General features: G+C 39.5%; 1 protein-coding gene across 11 annotated transcripts in view; it reads right to left on the reverse strand.

The window, feature by feature from the left end:
• ENOX1 (ecto-NOX disulfide-thiol exchanger 1) overlaps positions 1–19,946 on the reverse strand; it is a 366,745-nt gene that overhangs the window by 236,322 nt on the left and 110,477 nt on the right. For all 11 annotated transcript variants that reach the window (XM_048926238.1, XM_048968963.1, XM_048925786.1 and 8 more), the window contains one exon: positions 18,381–18,458. The gene's annotated coding sequence lies outside the window, so the exon portion shown is untranslated. The remainder of the gene's footprint in view (positions 1–18,380; positions 18,459–19,946) is intronic.

The following is a 19,946-nucleotide window of genomic DNA, read 5'->3' on the forward strand; positions in this document are numbered from 1 at the left end:
TTAAATTTAGATCAACCCCAAAATAAAAGGCCTCTAACAGAGATGTTTGTACTACACTTCACACAAAGGAAAGAACATATAAGCCAACAATGGCAAAACAGAGCTCAACAGGATCTTGCTTTGAAAATTTCATCCCTGATATGCACTGATGCACTTTTATCTACAGTCATCTTTTTTTAAGGGATCCAATCTTAAAAAGCCTTCCTCTTGCAAGCAGCTTGACTAGTTCATTGGAAAAGCCCATGAATATAAAGATGTCTTATGAGAAGAGGCTGGAAAATAGAGCATTTATATATTATGAGCACAGTCTATAGGCACAGATGTACACATCTGATTTACCTCACCTCCTACACTAATTCTAGTTGTGTCACACAGACAGATAAGTGAGGGGAATGATACCCACATGCAGCTTATCTCAAGCCCAGAATTCCTCCTGCTAGAGACCATTCTGGACAGCCTTACCCTCACCTAGCAGCACCCTGGACCAGGAACAACCCTGCAATGTGAAAAGGACAACCTGTGAAGGAAGGCACAGCACTCCCTGAACAAGGCTATCAGAAATCAGCTCCACCTGGGAGCGCTGAGCATCCTTCCTGAGATCATCAGAGATGAGGGACAGCACATAATGCACTAAAGCCAGCACCGGTAGCCCTCTGGCCAAATGTGCTATGTACTGCCTAAAAGCCTTCATGGCTGCCTGAGTCCATTTAAAATAAAAGAAGTCAGCATAACAACCGCTTTTTCCTTTCCAAGGGAGACCAAGTAATCTCTCAGGTCAATTCTGAATGACGGAGAACAATCTCATTTCACCTGAATGCATGCTGCACCTCCAGACTTCCCTGTGGTTCTCTCCCCATTACTTACAGCATATAAAAAGGGCAATTTAACTGAAGGAGTTTATATTTGGGACTTTTTTTTCAATGCCATTTCTAGAAAATAGCAGATGTTGGTTAATGATCTTTAGACATTAGATCATAAACCACACTCATTTCAAACACCGCAATCTCAGTGATTATTTGTATATCATTAAGCAAAGTCCTCAGAACAAGCTCAGTATACCTCCTTATTGTTTCATTTAAATACGAGAGTATCAGATCACTTTTTATTTTGTATTTTTAAATTCACAGGATACAGACGAGGTTTCTCCCTTCCCTTCATTCCCTCTCTCCAGCAAAGCAATATATAAGCACAGTGACATTACCAACTGCAACATTTCTCCAGATTCACAGCACCCTGACACAGAGCAGATGACAGATGTCCACACTGGGACACTGGACAAGCATTAAGACTGGATCTTACAAGTTTCCTTCTTCACGGAGCCACACAGCATGCTGGTCTCTGAGCTGAATGATTTCCTTTAAACCCCAGAAATAGAATCTGATTGTTCAGTTGAAAGGGAAGATAGATGTGCTGGAGTTATGCTAGCATGTGTGTACCCAAAGGGGGCTGGTCACACCATGACAGCACATCAGGCACACCTGGGGCTGCCCACTGGCTAACCATCCTTCCACACTCGCTGCAAACACTTAGCAGCTACGTTGGGCTAGCAGGGAGCAGAGGAGGGCAGGGAGATGCTGTAACTCACACAAACCCCCAGCCAGCAGGAGCAAGGAAGCAGAACTACCTCCCGGGGGAAAATGTCTGCTCTAACCACTGCTGGTTTAACTCCATTTAAATAACATAGCAATTATCTGTGCTTTCAAATGCGTACAATGTATATATATGCAATATATATGGAGATAGGAAGTCTTACATGTATTTATATACCTGCATTTATATCCATACATATCTATATATGCATACACATTTATTATTGCTTACATACATAATGGTACACATTTAATACTACAATACATATATAAAGTAAGATCTTATCTCAACATTAATGCAGATTCATTTTTATCTATCTATCCGTTGGAAACATTATTTAGGCCTCAGATTCACTAGAACCACACTTAAAAAAAGTAATTACATAATATATGCTGGGAAATGCCTAGATATGTGACAGATAAATTAGTTTCATTTGAACACATGTAGCGTGTGAAAGAAAGTAATTCAATAAACGTTGTGGCTCTCATCCTGCAAAAGCATATGTGAGTCCCAGGGAGATCAGTTGTAATAACTCAAATTATTCATGGGCAAAAGTGTTTGCAGATCAAGGCTATATATATGATTTGGTTGTTACATTATGCTAATTTTGAATCTACTATTTCACCATAAAATCTGACAAGGCAGAGTCATTTATGAGACATAAATACAGAGAATTGAATTGTAGAGAGTTCCCTACATTCATAACAAGATCAATTATTAATTAACATTTGGGGATGGAGACACGTTGCCTAAGAGGAATTATTTCAGGGCATCTATTGACAATGCTGACCATGGGATGGAGTCCTTTCTGTCTGCTCTGCACTAGCCTCTATGAAATCCATCCCACCTCCCAGGAAGAGCTGTGCCCTGGGTAGTGCATGCCACATCACCCAACCCTCTGTAGTGTTTTGTGAAAGGGACTCCCACTGTCCAAGCCTTGCTCTCATGGCACCAAACACAGCATCTTCTTTCTCCCTCTTCAAGAATTGCTCTGACTTCTTCTCCCCACAGATCCCTGGTAGCTGGAACAAGGCAAGCCCACGCATCGTGTAAGCCTCATTAAAGTAAGATATCATCTCACCCCTTGACTGCTACTGCAATTCAGGTAGAGAACTACTTTTCTGCCTGTCAGGTCCAGGTGTTGATGTAGTTTGCAGAACTCTGCTGGTCTTCATGAATCTGTACAGATTTAAAACCATGAGGGCCCCACTTTGTATACTCAGCATGGCCCATCAGAGCTGTTGAGCAGAACAGCTGAGCAGAGTGAACAGAGGTGCATCTCTGCTCAGCTAGCTTAGACAATCTAAGAAAACCAGATCCTATCTAAGCATGTTATCTAGGCTTTCTCAGCAGACTCTTTTCCCCTTTGAAGACTTTCCAAGGGTACTTCCCCCATATCACATCATCATGGGTTAATCTTACTGAAACACTGCACATCTACCTCTGAGCTAGTCACACTTAGTGCCTTCACTGGTAACAGCAAGAAACACTTTCAGGGTGCAATCAGATTTATTTTGCTTGTCTATTTGGAGTTAAGATAATTCCTTCCCTAAAAATTCCTGCTTCTCGCCATGCAGTGTGACTAGCTCTGAGTCTGAGTGACAAAAGTCATCTAATTATTGTGACAGCTTCATTAGCAGCAGTTCTTACTATGAGCAAAATAAAACACAAGTATCAAATGTTGACTAATAATAAATTCTGAATAGACTAATACTTGAAAAATTAGAGAAAAATATTGTAATCCAGCCAGCATTCATACTCCCTTCTTCTGTGCTTTTTGGACAGAATTTCCAGGGTATGTTGTTGCACATGAGACATTTCTGAACAGAACCCTATTTGCTCTGTATGCTGTCATCAACAAAATTCACTGGAGAAAGTTTTTCAGAGGAATACAAAAAAATAACCCAACAATTTCTGACAATATTTTCCTCTGCAGGCAAAGTCTCTCTGATCTCTAAATATTTAGAAATCTGCTAAAACCACAAAGCATAAAACTTAGTTACCTCTACTAATTTGTTTTTACTATTATAACTCTAGCACACTGATCTATGGAAATCTCAACCTTATCTGAATCTAGACAGTCAAGATAGTGACTAAGCAACACTTCAAAATGCTCAGGCCCTCAATCTTAAGAAGAATTTCCTTTTAACTAGCATTAAATGAATTATACAGTTTTTCCATACCCCAGTATGAGAGACTATGCTTGAGTCATAGGAATGGAAATGAAGATAGGATGAACTAAAGGATGCTGATTTCAGTAATGCTGCATTTATAATGTTAAGAATCCACTTGGAAACACAGGTGATCTGTTTGCATCTCTATTTTCATTTTGGCTTCATTTTGGTGAACAAAACTTGCAACCCTTAAAAAAATCCCCGTCCATTTTTTTTTCATGCAGCTTTCCTTTATTCTCTGCCAGCTTTTGTGGCTACCGTAGGAATAATGTTTCAAGGTGGATAGTAAAAACTACAAAAGGAACTAGCTCCAGATAAGCTAAAAAATCAATGCCTTCACCATCACCTCATAGACATTAGCATCAGAAAGCTTTCTCAAGTAAGAGGGAGTTAAGGTAGATGAAGGAGAACACATTGGAAAATACCAATAAAAAGTAAGCATAAATGCCATTAATAAATCACAGGCACAGCATATAACTCCATGGAGTAATTCCCCAAAAGACAGTCCTAATCAATAATAAATACATAACTCTTCTGAATTTGCTAATCTGTTCTTGACCAGTATGGAACCACCCCTTAATTTCTATGCACTGTCCAATGACTCTTTGTATTATGTAAAGTACACAATTTGGACATGTTGACTTCTCTAATTAGTCTATAAAGACCTGACTTTTACCTACAGCTTTGGTAAGTGTGATAATTGTTGGGGAAAAGCCAAAGCATTTACGGTCAATCAGAAGATGAGAAAAGGAATATGGCCCTCTCAGTGAGTAAAATGTAAGGCATTATGTGGAAAGGCAGAAGCTATTAGCGGGATCAATATTTCTCCTAGTACCTTAACAAATCATTATATCAAAGAACAGTTGCAGGTTGAAGAAAACCTCATTCTACCAAGGAGGATGCTTCCAAATCAGCAAATAAAACATCATTTAAATTACAAAGACCTAATTGGTGTACAAAGGCAATGGCAAGCATAGAATACAGCCCTGTGATGTTAGGCATGTAAGCGTTTTGAATCATTAGAGAAGGAAGAAAAGGAAAAAAAAACAAAGAAACAGCTACACTAAGAGCTACACAGGCATAATTTGCAAATTGGTAAATATGCATGAACCCACCACACTGCAACTGACTGATGACACCATGTTTGGCATAGATATCATGTTGACTGAACCAGAAGAGTGCCTGGAATGGCCTTCAGTATCTTTGTTACTGAAAATAATTAATTTGCTGATATTTGCAATGAGGATGAGGACTCTTCCTCCTTTTTAGCTAGCTATAGTGTTACAAAAAAAAAAAAAAAAAAAAAAAAAGTGAATATTTGAATAAATAACAGTGAAAGCACAAAAGCAGGGAAATCTTCTGGAGTATTGTAAAGCAGCAGACCTTACATTCTCAGCAGACACTGCATCTCACTGCTTACTCAACACAGCTGAAATCACACGTAGCCATAAGGCACCCCTGGCCACAAGACTAAGAGGAAAGAAACTCTTAAGAAGATCTAACTGAAGTTCTGTCCAAGCAATGGAGTATTGTGATCATGTACACAGCAGGTAACCCTCCCAGTGTACATATTATAGCTGTGAGAAGATAAGGGATGGCAACAAATTTTGTACAGTGCAGCCACCCTGCATGTTGCTATGGAGCACAGTGTATTAGCATTTTTGGAAATACCAACTCACAGCACTTTTGATTTATAGTGTTACCTTTCAATATAACAGAGAAATGACGAAATCTGCAGGAGACAGAGTCACCAGAGTAATAACTGCATGAGTTCCCACTAGGGACAAATGTAATATCCTATTTTAACCAGTATTCCAGTTCATTCTTTTGTTTGAATAGTCCAGAGTTAACTTTTTACTGTAGAGTTTTTATAATAAAGGAAATGCTTCTCAGCTGTTTAGTCCCTATTTGTGATCTCTGACACAGCCTTGGAAGCTTGCTCCTAATTTATTAGAGGCAACAATTGCATTGAGGATGTCAAAATGGGTACTTTTCAGTTCTTTAGCTCATATTTCATACACTTCTAATTCCATACAGCTGACATTTTAGAAGGTCAACTGTCATCTAAGTGGAAAGCTGACACCTTGAGAAAGTAAACAATGCTGCAAAGAAGTGGAGAAGGAGTATCCTGTTGCTATGTGATAGCTTTTCTCTCCACTCTGATCTGGCAGAGATGCAACCCGCCTGTCAACATTCTTAGCTAAGGCAGAATTTTGGCCATATGGCAATTGACCTTATGGGGTGCTGGCCATATGCGTTTCCACCATATGTCTGGATCTTCGAGTTAAATGCATACATAAAAATGAACAATGTCCAAATGTTCCGCGCTCTAAACTCTCTGTATGGATGTATTTATTTCCTCAAATGGTAATTTATTCCAAAAAGTAAAGCAGATCAGCCTCCCCATAAGTTATGCCTTGAATCAGTTCGTTGGCTGATCCTTCTGTTGTAGAAAACATATCAATCCTGCTTTACAGAGCATAACATGCCAACTTTAGCAGTAAAGAAACCTGCAGTTTATATATTTAACTGCCTGCAGGCCTCCCAAGGGTTCTTGCTATTTTCCTGCAGAGATTATGTTTTCTTCCCTTCATCCAATGCCCACTAGCACACATCAACATTTCACTGCTAGTATCCCCAGATCTAGTTTAAAAAGAAACTGAAAACACTATTTTTTTCCTTGAATCCCAAAGTGATACTTTTTCTTGACATCTATCAGCTTTGCAGACTGTAAACCAGTCGGGACGGGGACTACTCCTGTTTGTTTATGTATCCAATGGACTAAAGGAATTATCAACTTTATTAGTCAAATTGTAAGCAGCAGATGGGATCATTGTGAGCATGACCCAAACTTTAGTGATCATGTCCAATGTGACCACAGGGGGAAGGCTAATAGAGTAAGTGCGCCCTTTCAATTCCATTATCATAAACATCTTTTATTTCGTAGTAAGTAAAAAAAATGCACTGAGTCTTCAAACAAATAACCAAGAGCTATTGGGATGCTAGTAAATACATTCAGCAGAGATTCAGGATTTTCTTATTCTAATCAGCCTGAACAATTAATTAACAGCCTCCTTGTTTGTCATTAATTTTGGTTGCCATAGTAGCCTCTTTAAATGGTTTCTAACAAACAAGAAAGATTTATCTCTCTCACTCTCAATTGATCAGAAAATGAATGACTTCACATTCATTTTTATTTCACAATGACAGTAAAGCATAGTGAATCACTACAACAGGGAGAATCCTTCTGAGAAGGATAAAGTGTCAGTTTAAACCCATAGTAATCTTAAAAAGCAGACCCAGAGATTAAAAGGGAAGGGCCACTTCGGTGCCAACAAAAATACTAGCTCCAAAGAGAATATTTTAAAAAATGACAACACTATAAATAATACATATAAGAAAGTTTCTAGATTTTTTTAAACTTAAATTAAGCCAAATTTGCTTGGATACAAACTTCCCTGTTGTTGCTTTGTTGTTTTGGTTTGGTTTTTTTTGCTCAAAATTCACAGCTGGTGAGACTTGAAGGAGGAGAAACATTGTAAAAGAATCTCCTAAATAGCAGAATTTAAAGGAATTATGTGAAACAGGAATATCTCATCCCCTCCAGGTTCCTTGGATCATGAAAAGAACAGCAGCTCACAAGAGAGATAGGAAGGGGGGGGAGTGGGGGAGGGGGTACCCATCTGCAAACAAAACACAGAAGTTCTGGCCATGCAAAGGTTTTTGACATGTTTAGAGAAGTACAGGATGCAACCTGCAAATTGGATCAATATGTTTCTTGCCTGATAAATTCTAGGAGAGAGATAACAGTCCCATTATTGGAAAAGATTGTTGTTGCCTTTCTTCTAGAGGACAAGGTGACAGATTCTTTTAAAGCAATAACTGCTCTTTGCTTCTTCACAAAATCATGCTTTGAAAATCAGTCATTTCAAAGATTGTCCTATCTATAATGTGTCTCAGTTAAAGTGGGAACCAGAGAAGAGCTAAAGTATGGTAACACAGCCAAATTACTCATGGTCTCCTTGATTAAGAAGCCAATACCAAGCCCAGGTACAAAATGCTATAGTCACATCTCTCATCTCTCTCTACCAAAAAAAGCAAATTAAAAAGAGAGAGAGAGAGAGAGGGAATGGGACCTATGTTCTTCATTTCATTAGTCATTCATTTCCTACAACCATACCAAATGCCCTTGGAGACCTTTTTATATTATTGATACTCAAAACCACTGACTCAGCTACAAACAAAAACACATTTAGATCTTACTGGGATCAAATGGTTTTAATCTTTTTCCCACACTTGAAAGACCTAATGGGCAGTATTTGGGCATTTCCCATACTGGCTAAGCAATCTGAATATGAAAGTGCTGGGTGGACAACGCAACCACAAAAACAGAGCTGCCACAAATACAGACTAACACCAAGAATAATTCTTAAGTATTTTTTTTCCCCACATTTTTTACATTCACTTTCTTATTGTTCAGTTTGGGGCTGTTAGGATAATTTCTCTCCTGGGACATGGGCCCATAGTACCAAAAGAATATCAAAACACAGTCTACTAGCAAAGAACAGCTGTAACTTCCATACTTAGTGGCTTCCAACTGAACATCTTTCTGCTATTTATTTCATTTTCAGTGGCAGAGCTGGGGCAGTAGTGGGCAATGTTTAAAAATTTCATCCCACTTTCAAGCTGTGACACCACATGCAAAAAGGAGCTGGGAAAGTGAGGTGGGAGTTTTTGGGGACATGGGACATTAGACCATTAATGAAGCTTATCCATTAATCACAGAGCAGTTTCTTTCTAGGTATTCGAGGTGTACTACTGTGCTTTTCCTGAGCAAATGCAAGATTGCTCTGCACAAGGCTGGAGATGACTGGAAGCCACATAATCTTAATGTCAGTAGTGAGGTCAACTTAACTGCACTGAGTCAGAGATAATGAACACTGCCAATCATGATAATTTATTAGTTTATATTCAGCACCATATTAACTGTGCTTCGGTTGTCTTGGAAAATGGGCAGAGGAAACTCTTATCTACCAGCTGTAGGTCTAAGGAACGGCTGTGCAGTGAGGTGAGGAGCGCTGGAACAGGCTGCAGGGAGGTGGTGGAGTCTCCTTCTCTGCAGATGTTCCAGACCTGCCTGGATGCCGACCTGTGCGACCTGCTGTAGGGAACCTGCTTTGGCAGGGGGGTTGGACTCGATGATCTCTGGAGGTCCCTTCCAACCCCTACAATTCTGTGATTCTGTGATTCTGTGACTCTACTGACTACTCGAGTCCTTACAAACTGAAGTGTAAGCTAATCATTTCAAACTTGGGGGGAAATTTTGCAGAAAGGATAACAGAAGGAAGACATGAAGAGCAAGGGATGAACTGAATCCAGGCTGTGGGCTGCTGAGTTACAGCTTTCTCATGGAAGTGATAGGCAAAAAGTTTGTAGCCTGAGCATATGCCTCGAGGGCATATGAGATTGCAGAGCAAAATTTAATTTTTGGTCTATACTCCATAGCCTGAAAAGCATCATAAATTCTGTGGTGAGATCATGTGCAGGTAAGTTGATAGTCAGCACATGCAGTGAAATTTCTTCATAGAAGTAAAGAAAATGCTGCCAAAAAAGATACCTGCATAGATTTAGTTTTTCCTTCATAACTTAAAATCATTAAAGTAGCATGTTGCATTTGGCTATCAAATACTTTTTCCAATTTCTATCCTATGGCATTGCAAACTGTTTGACATCTGTATGGCTCTCAAAAAACACTTTCCAACTGAAATATCAACTTATTTGAACACACAACTACACTAAAAAAAGAAAACAAAAACAAAACCAAAAACAACTAGGTGGTCAAACTAAAGATGCATTAATGGAGGAAGGATAGTAGGACTAACCATTACAAACACTGTAGGCAAAGGTCTCCAGCACTGAAGGGGTGTTCTCCTGGAGGAATTATAGAAAAATCACAGGCTCAGATGCTCCATGGACCACTGGTTCTCTCTGTGCATTCAAGTTCATTGGGCTCAGATAGTGCATTTGATTGATTTCATTCAGGTGTGACTGACAGGAGAATCTGACAGCAACTGGTCTGCAAAGCTGCAGACAGGATTTCCAAGAGACCACTGACTTGCTTAAAAAAAGGGAAAAAAAAAAGGAATATCTGATTCTACATTTCAGTGCTGAACACACTGTATCTTCAACCAGGTACTGTACAATCACAGAATCACAGTCATTAAGGTTGGAAAGACCACTAAGATCATCTAGTCCGATCATCTCTCACCTCTTCTCTGTGTTTGGTTTTTTTTTTTTTACTGCACAAAAAGAGCAAAAAATGTATGACGAGGCAAGAATGAAATGTAAAGACACTTTGGATGCTTTCAATTGAGAGAAAGAAACAATAGCAACAACAAAAAAATGCAGTGAACTAAATAATTGAATTGGGGCCTCCAAACTTTAAAAGAAAACTGTTTTGAAGAAATGAAGTCCACATGATTTGTCAATTTTAAGAACAAGTTGCCATGTTTCAGAGTCATCCCTCTCCTGGATTTAACATATAAACTTTCCTTTCAAGATCTCTAGTCCCTCTGAATCTTTTTTCTTTATTCTCTTTGGTGGTAATTCCTTGTTATTAATTAGATCAAGCCAGATTTCCACTGAGCTGTATGAATAGTGACATCTGTGTGTTATCTGTCAAGTGCTGCTATAACTGTCTTCAATTGCTCTCATATATCCAGTGTCTCTGTGGAATCCCATGTTATGAAAATTGTATGCTGTCTTTCAGAGTCCTTCCTCTGGTCTAGGTAACACTGCATTTCTGGAAAGGGGAAGAAGTAGAAATAGAAAACCTTCCTAAGAAAAGCACTATCAGCGATTGTTAGAATACCACTATTAACAATAGCAAGAAGAGAAAGTTGGTTTGCTAATCAATTGAAAAAAAAAGCTATTGGAAAGACCAGCCACAACCAGAAAGCCAGCACAATAAACACTGGAGACAAAGGATGAAAGATTCAGATTATAGCAGAGAAAAGTTGATTAGAGATTACTGAGATTACTGAGATAAAATAAAACTTACAGATGTCACCCTTGAATAAGTAGATGACAGGGTGAGAAAATCCTAGAGCTGCTGGCTACTACCTTTGAAAGGAGAGGTCAAAAAACAGTCAACGCAGCAAACACTAAATGGGAAATAACCAAACAGTTTAGCCCTGCTAAAAAGGATCTGAAGTTACCCAGTGGATCTCAAGCTTAACATAAAATACATGAAAATACTTTTATGTATTTATGAATGTCAGATTAGAAATACAGGGGAGAGTGTTATCTACAATACACACAAGGGAATTCTGCTTTGTTACTTCACTTTATAAAGACTTCACCAACAACCTTATGTGTAGTATTGGAAGCCACATTTAAGGAAGGAGCCATTTGACACTGAGTAACTCTGTAAAACATGACAAAAATAGAAGGAGCAAAATGTTGAGGAAGGCACGACAAAAGATTTTGAAAATACTAAGAGTGGGTGCAAAGAAGAAGGGAATAATAGGAATAAACCAAGCCTGTTCACTGAAGATGGGACAGAAATAACTTGCAGGTTAAGAAATTCAAAAAACAATTTTTGAATGGCAGGAAAAATTAGGCCTTGAAATGAATTGCCCAGCTTCATAGAAACACAGAATCACAGAATTGCCTGGGTTGAAAAGGATTACGATGATCATGTAGTTTCAACCCTCTGCTGTGTGCAGTGTCACCAACCAGCAGACCAGGCTGCCCAGAGCCACATCCAGCCTGGCCTTGAATGCCTCCAAGGATGGGGCATCCACAGCCTCCTTGGGCAACCTGTTCCAGTGCATCACCACCCTTTGTGTGAAAAACTTCCTCCTAATATCTAACCTAAACCTCTCCTGTCTTAGTTTAAAACCGTTCCCCTTTATCCCATGAACTTGGAGGTGAATGGGATCTATTAGTGGAGAGTCTGAGAAAAGAGTCAGCTCTGCTAGGAATAATGTCAGTATAGCTGACATAGCTGGAAGGTCCTCAAGCTACTTGCTGATTTTCTACAGTTTGAGGCAAAACATTGTGGCCAGTTACTTGGAGAATACTTGTTTTGAATTCTAGGCTATTTGGGGCAATAGTATGCATTATTATTTTCTTGGTTAATTTTTAATAATGTTCTGAAAGTTCAAAGTTTGAGAGTGGTATGACCCAAGATATTTTTCTGTCATTTAGTTCCATTTTAGCAAACTGCCTGGTCATGCTTTCCTCTCATTCAAGTAAAGCCTCTTGAACACAATATTCAGTGGTCTTTTTGTTTTTGAAGTGTGGTATTAATAACATTAAGCAGGACCACATTATTTCCTTAGCAATAATTGGATCTACTATTGGATCATTTCTTCTACAGACTCAACCAACCCATATTAATGTCGACATGGATTCCTTTCAGTTTTGTTTCTTGTTTTTCCCTTATGGCAGCTAATAATCAGTGTCTCTGTATTTCTCTTTTTCTAATGCAATAGCTGATCCGAGAAATCCAAGCACATCTGGAGCCATGTCTTAGAAGTCTCAGTCCCAAAAACTTATATACTACCCTTTAAACTGAAAAAGTAAGCTGAAACTTTCTTATCAAATTCAGGGCTTTGCCTTACTGTTATTTATAATATTGATTGAACTTTGCTGGGTTTTGAGTTCTAAAGATAAACAAAGGTTGCTCCTGAACTAAGCTGATGTCAGAGTTTTTCTGAAGCTGGCAGTAAGGATGCGAATAATCATCAGAGGTAGCCTCTGAAGGTAATACCACTGCAAATACATTAATTCTGGAACCAAACTCACCACCATTTTCTCTTATGAAAACAAATACAAAAAAAAAAAAAAAAATCCCTTAATGTTTACTGTTTGAACAGTTTACTGTCTGTTCCCTTTCCACACATTTTTGGCTGAAAAGTAAAAGGAAAAATACATAAACCTGTGGTGGAAAAAAGATTTTGTTCTTCCTGTTCATTCTGGCTGGCACTCAGCCACCTAAATACTCCGTTTATTTTCTCTTTCTTTTACTTCCTCTCCTCTCCTCTCCTCTCCTCTCCTCTCCTCTCCTCTCCTCTCCTCTCCTCTCCTCTCCTCTCCTCTCCTCTCCTTCCCTTCCCTTCCCTTCCCTTCCCTTCCCTTCCCTTCCCTTCCCTTCCCTTCCCTTCCCTTCCCTTCCCTTCCCTTCCCTTCCCTTCCCTTCCCTTCCCTTCCCTTCCCTTCCCTTCCCTTCCCTTCTTTTTAATGTGACAAACTGTAAGTTTCAGTGTCATTTCTGGAGAGTTGGGCAGTAGCAGGGACAGTGGATTTCTCCTTCTCTCAACTGGAGAAGATGTTTTGACATCTTTTCAGAAGGGAAATCAATTCATATCTTTCTGTCTATGGCAACAGGTTCCTGCTGGAGCTGGAGTTTATGACTTTTATCTTGCTGTGACACCTGCTTTGGTCAAGGGGATTACTGATTACTCCTCCTGGAAGGTGTCAATATTGATGATGTTTGGCTGAGCAGCTGTCCTCCCCCTTCTATTATTATTATTCACGACACATGATTGATTCTTCTGAGGACACTAGTGATAGAAAACTTAGCAGTTCTTTGCTGTCTTTCCTTTGAAGGGACCTGAATGAACAATCATTGTTTCTGAAATGTGCTACAGCCACAATTTCACCTCATCCATTGTTCACATATCTCTGTGCAGCCAGAATGTGGGCAATGAAAAGGTGCAAGATGTGTAGTTATCCATATGTTGAGAGCTATCAGTTCCACTCTTATTGTCTCTCAAACAATGTCATTCATTACCTACTATCATACTTGAGAAGAATTTAAAGGATAGAAGAGAGAGAAGACATTGGCAGGGATTCCACCTAGGTTGAGGTAAGATAAGGATGGGAGCCACTTTAATTTATGGTACACTTCCACCATTAGTTATCAATCTCCTAAACTTTGGACTTATTTTACATAATTTTTATGCATTTGACAGTCATACCAAGGATTTCCAGGTTCTTAGCACTTGCACTTGAATTAAGAAGTCACAGCACACAGAGGGATGCAGATACACAGGAAGAAGAAAGAAATCCTTCAGAAGTTTTAAAATTGGTATCTGCAGGTTTTACAATTGCTTGTTCTGAAAAACAAATAAATAAATAAACATTTCAGCTCCAAGATGGAGGCATTCTTTCTTTCAATACTCAACAGACAGCTATAAAGAAAGTTACATTCAGCTTTCCCCTTTCTTCACAAGAAATAAGACACCAAATGGCTTAATCTGGAACAAAGGAAGCATAACCTGGATTTTAGGAATACCCCCTAAAGGTTGTGTAGTTCTGGAGGAGACTATACAAAGAGTAACTGAAATATTCATGCTGGAAGATGTTTAGGGGTTTTGTTCTTTTTGTTGTTCATTTTTGTTTGTTTTGGTGGTGGTGGTGTTTGTTTTAAGCATGTATCAGGTAAACATCTCTCACAGATGATTTAGACATCTTGATTGCAACACAAGCAAATGAGCCAGATGATTTTCAGTGTCCCCAGGGCACTCTCAACTGCTGGCACGAAAGATCACCCTTTATTTTATGGCATACCACACGAGTTAAGATAGGCGAAGATCATTAACTAATTGCCACTTTGAAACGTAAGATGATGGGCAATGAGGTGAGACAAGTAAAGAACCTTTCTCCTGATCCAAGTCTATAGACACTTAGGGCAGTTTGCAGGAGCCTCTCAACCATTTCCCTGTTCTCCTGGGAAGTAGCTGTGATTAAACAACAGGGTGGTGTTTCAGGATGCCACTGGGCTGTTCCTCAGACAGAAGAAGCACTTGCTGCCATTCCCATCAACTGCTTGGAAACAACTTAAAATCATGGGAAGGTCTCTCTGTTCTCTTGGTTGTTCATTTTCCATGCATCCATACTTATCCCATTGTCCTGCAGAAGCCCTGCTAGGGTCACAGCTCTCATTCAGGTCAGCAAATTGTCATTTTATTTTTTCTAACCATCATGTGCCCCTTGTCCTGATATGGGTAATAAAAGAGAAGAGCTGCATGGTCACTCTGAACCATCATTCAAATTTTAAAAAGTGCATATATGCATTTTAGTCAGTTTGTACATACATCCCATTATTTGGATGCATTAACTTTTACAATCTCACCATCCTGTTTTCTCTTCTAATGAAATGCAACTGTCCCTCCATGACAGATCAGTGAGATTTACTTTCCCCATCCTCCCATTTCATTCTGCCACATTTTCTCTGAGCATCTAGCTTATAGATTTTCTCCAGTTAACAGACTACTTGTTTTCCATCTGTTCAATAATTCAGATGTATACATCAAATGCACATATGGCACATTTACAGGTAGCAGCATCCCCTTCCTTTCTCCCAGGTAATTTGCACATAAGGTGCACAGAGAAAACAGATGCCTGTTTGCCCCCTCAGACTGCTGGTCTGTGCCTTGACCTACCACGTTCCTCTCCACTCACCTCCATGCAGACACCACTTTGAGCATCCAGTCCATCACTTCCAGCTTGGGGAGGGAGAGCTGAGCCCTCACGGGGCCCACAGGTATCAGGTCCTGGTCCCTCCAGCAGCATAGCTCAGAGGCAGGCGGGAATACCTAACACAGCCAGCAGCAGGAGGGCTCTCCAGCTATGCATGCAGCACTGGTTGGAGATCAGATGTATGGCTGCCATGCTTACACACTCTCATAGAGAATTGCTCTCCTTAGGCTCTTCCCCTCTTTTCTCCCTACCTCCCACCATGACTTTTGACAGCTTAGTGTTCTCATAATTGTTAAAATACCCTCAAGAAGCAGCAGTACAACAGAGAGGTGCTCCCTGCACTCTCACCCCACCAAGAGCCAGCCCTGGCTGACCACAGGGCCAGCAGGCCACAACACGAAGAGAACAGAGGAGCTGATCCAGAAGATGAGGATTTTTTCCATCCCATGCCACAGCCCATTGCCTAACACTGCCTTTTGTTTTCTTCTGCTTACTGTACAACCAATACACCCATTTCCTCCTAAGAGTGTCAAATGCAAATATTTGAGCAGACCTAAGAGTCACTGGAAGAGGTGCATCATTTAGGGACTCAACAGGAAAATTTAAGAAACTCCAGCAATAAATGAATAAAATTCCAGTAAAGTAAGGATAAACAACAAAGGCAGAAGGGAAAAGGAAGTTTCTCTAGAGAATGTACAAGGGATCATAAGCAGGAAATAAAAGAAAGTTTAAGAAAACAAGAACCATACAGGAAGATACTTATAAGAAAAAAAAAATATACAAAAATTGCAGTGGAAGTCAGGGGAAAAATGGAAAAAGCTGACCTGGATTAAAGAAATTATTTGGCTAGACCAGTATCCTGTTCTGCTTCAATGTCAATACCAGATGCTACAGAGAAGTATCACAATAGGTACGTACACAGCTGCAGAAGCAGCTTCGCTCAGACCCCAGGCAGAGTGCAGGTGAGTTCAGCCTTCATCCAGACAACTGCTGTATAATTGCTCTTTAACTACGCAATATGAAAAATGCATCTGCGATAGCATTCTTACTGATACAAATATCTATTTCTTGCAGAGGTTAAATGTAACACCTTTTGATAGTGCCTCGGAGCAGTACTTGCCAGTGAGAAATTACACATGCTTTTTCTTTCTCAGAAGTAATGTCTTTCCTGTTAATTTGTTTTCCTTTGTATTATAATAAAGCTATAGCACAGTAGTATTCCAACTATTTCATGCCACATGGTAATATATATCTAATTGCACATACATCAAATTAATATCGTATTCGTGTTAAACGATGCAATGCTAATTTGTATGTATATCTCAAAGCCATTATTTTTCAGGAATCAGACTTGTGAAAGAGAAAGCTTCTAAAAGGTGTTTTAGATAAACAACTTGCCTAAACTTTATTGCAGAGCAGCTGTTGGCTGCATTTGTATCAAATTCATTAGGCCCAACCATGCTCTACTTCAGCAAACTCAGCTGCAGCTCTTGGAAGCCTTTGGTGAGCTGTGATTCAAACAGCTCTCACAGACAAGCCTGGAAAGGAAGATTTTATAAGGCTGCCTCTGCTGTTCATAAAGGATTTACAGTCCAAATGCCAACACGTGCAACAAGTTTTCTCCCTTTATCCTGAGCACATTTCAGTGTTTACAATTTTTTTTTCCTTCTGCCCCCAAAGAAAAACAGAAATTTTGCCCAGAGGGACAACATCATTAAAGAAAAGAACAGTGCATTCGTAGAGCTTTAGAAGGACACAGATCATTCAACAGTTGTGCAATTACTCTGAGAAGCTACTTATTTTTGAGCACAGAGCTTTCACTCAACACAGGCCTGAGGCATCCCGATCAGATCTGTATCTGCAGCATCTCAACTAGCACGATCTAGGGCTATTGCTCATTACAGAAGCTGTAGTCATGTGTAAGGCTTACATCTAGGTTCAGACAGTCTCCAAGGCATTTTGAAGCTGGGGTCACGTTAAAAGGCACTACCAACTCATAATAATGCCCGAGAATAAACTGAAGGTAGTTTTGGATACCTCTGTTACCCTAAAACCACCTGGTTTGGGTTTTATTCCTTACTTTCCCTACAGAACTCATACAGACTAATGGAATGCTAAGTGACTGCACAGAGGCAACAAGAAAAGCAATTATACCCACAGTGCTGTCAGGCAAATAAGAGAACAAAACAGAGCATATTCAAACACGAACATTTTTGAAAACCATTATTTAGGGCCAGACACAGCTCTCACAAGCCCTCATTGTGCTCTGATCACAGGGTATGACTATGTAGATGTAGAAGTTGATTCTCACTGATTTCTCTGACAAAATGTCTATAAAAACACTGTTCTGCGCTACCTTCAAAAGCAGTAAAAAATCAGATTTTTCTCTATAACATACATGCAAGGAAAAAAACATTGAAATGCAGGGGAGTGTATTCTATCCTCTAAATCATTGTGATTGTAGGCCACTGTGCATCGAAGCACTATTGTTTTGGCTGACAAGGACACAGCTTTAGCTACAGGCTCCTCAACACTCCCTGCCATGCTGACACTGTAGGAATCAAGCCATTGCTATTATGTCCTTCCTACAGTTTCTTAAGTATCAACTCTTTTTTTAATATATTTTCTTAAACTTTCCATGAACCTGAGCTCCTCCTGACCCCAAAGCCCCAGCTATTCTGCTGATCTTAGCTGACTGTGCCTCCAGAAACATCCCCAGCAATAGCTGATGGACAGCCACTCACACACCGTTCAACCTGGGTGGGAGGCATCGACCGCAGGGCTTTGCAGAGTATAGCAGTTCCAGCACACACTGGAAGACACAGTGGTGATGTGAAAATGACTTACAGGCTCAATTCCTTTCTGCAGTTCAACACTATAAGCTGTAATAGTTCACTTCAAAGGAAAGATGAATGGGTTGCTCTGCATTTATATAACGGTAACAGAATAGAGTTATGTCCTAAACACTTTGCAAAGAAACCAAAATCATTCTCTGCAACACTTGCTCCAGATTAAAATTAGATTTTCATTTGACTTGCATGCATTCAAGATGAAAAAAAAAAAGATAAGAAAACAGCACAGGAGTCCACATGCTGAAATAGTCAGAATGCAGCAGAGGTTACAGACCTGTACAACAGAGGGTAACTTCTCAGTAGCCCCATCACTGTATTTCCAAAGGAACGTTACAAATTCTCATGGCCAATCCTGCAAGAAGTGGAAAGAACCGTTAAACCTAGAGAGTTTTGAAAGGAGAAAAAAATAAGACCAGCTGTCTCCTTGGATACACAATGCTAAAAGCCAGTGTAGAATTGGTTTAGAGGATGTTAAACATTTTAAACTACAGAAGCAGCAAGATCTTAACATTTATTTAAATACAACAAAGCCAAAATTAAATAAAATACAAAATGCTAAGTTCTTTTAAAAGACACGTTATTGAAAACAGTGCTGATAAAAAAGCAATGAATGTATGGGACTGGATTGAAAAGAAAAAAAAAAGAGAATACTACACCAATTTATATTCCCTTTGAACTGTCTGTAATACAGACCTTAAAGTGCATTTTCAAACATATAACATATCAAAGAAGCAGACATTTATTTCTAGCCATGGCACTTCTAGGCTTTTGGTAAACGAAACCAGAAATAGTCTAGTGGAACTGCGCTGTGCGATAAAGCATGTGCTGATGGATTCTGCACAACATCAGTAAACAATTGTTTTTTCCTTTAACCCAGGGATAGAATTTCAGCAGTAAACAAATGTCTTACATCTTGCATGAATTCTTCAACAGATTCGAGGCAAACCTGTCGTTTCACACCTCCTGCATTTGCTATTCAAAGTCAAAATACAAGTCAGATTCCCCAAGATCTATGAGTTGCTATGTTTTTGATTATGACAACTATGATACACAAGGATAAATCCAATACACCACAGCTTTCAGCTATAATCCCCCTGGAATCCACACCCGTTGTTATGAGGATAATTATCTGGGTATCCCCGAGGCCAGTTTTTGTAGTTTTCATATAAAAACCACCTCTTGCATAAGACATGAAATTTAAAATCATCCCCTTCACAGATATCATTGAGTCACTCCATCACCTCTGGGACAGATATAAATTATGCATTCTTTGATTCTCTTTAAAATTTTAGATGCACAGGGGGACTGAGAAGCATCTAAATGGTACTAAAAATATAAGGCATTCAAGAAAGAAACAATCACTTGTATGGCATTAACTGCTACAGTGCTCCGAAGGCTCCCTGCCTGGTCAAGAAAAGCACATAAAGCACTGAAACATAGCAGCAGGCTTGCATGCTAATGGCTGCTAGTGACAAGGACTCATTGAATGTCACTGCTTCACATACTGCGTACTGTTCATTTTTCTTATCTGTGTGACCTCTCCTTTGAAATGACTGATGAAACTCCTATGAATTAGCATCTCTGCTTCCGGGCATTTGCCACCAAGAAGGCATTCAGTAACATCTCTACTAAAATGCAAAAATGAAGCAGGAAAAACAAATCATCATCTCAACAAAAAAAGTCACCATGACTGTTAAAGGATACTTGGTCTACCCTGTGAAAGGAGTGCTTCGTCGAAGCTTTGTTAGGTTGGCTTTTACCTTGATGCCCTTTAAGAGCATTGGCTTGTCACAATACACGCATTCATACTGCATTGGCTAACATTTTCGTAATTGGTGTG

Source organism: Lagopus muta, chromosome 1 (genome assembly GCF_023343835.1).
Source record: "Lagopus muta isolate bLagMut1 chromosome 1, bLagMut1 primary, whole genome shotgun sequence".
In the NCBI taxonomy this organism is placed as follows: domain Eukaryota; kingdom Metazoa; phylum Chordata; class Aves; order Galliformes; family Phasianidae; genus Lagopus; species Lagopus muta.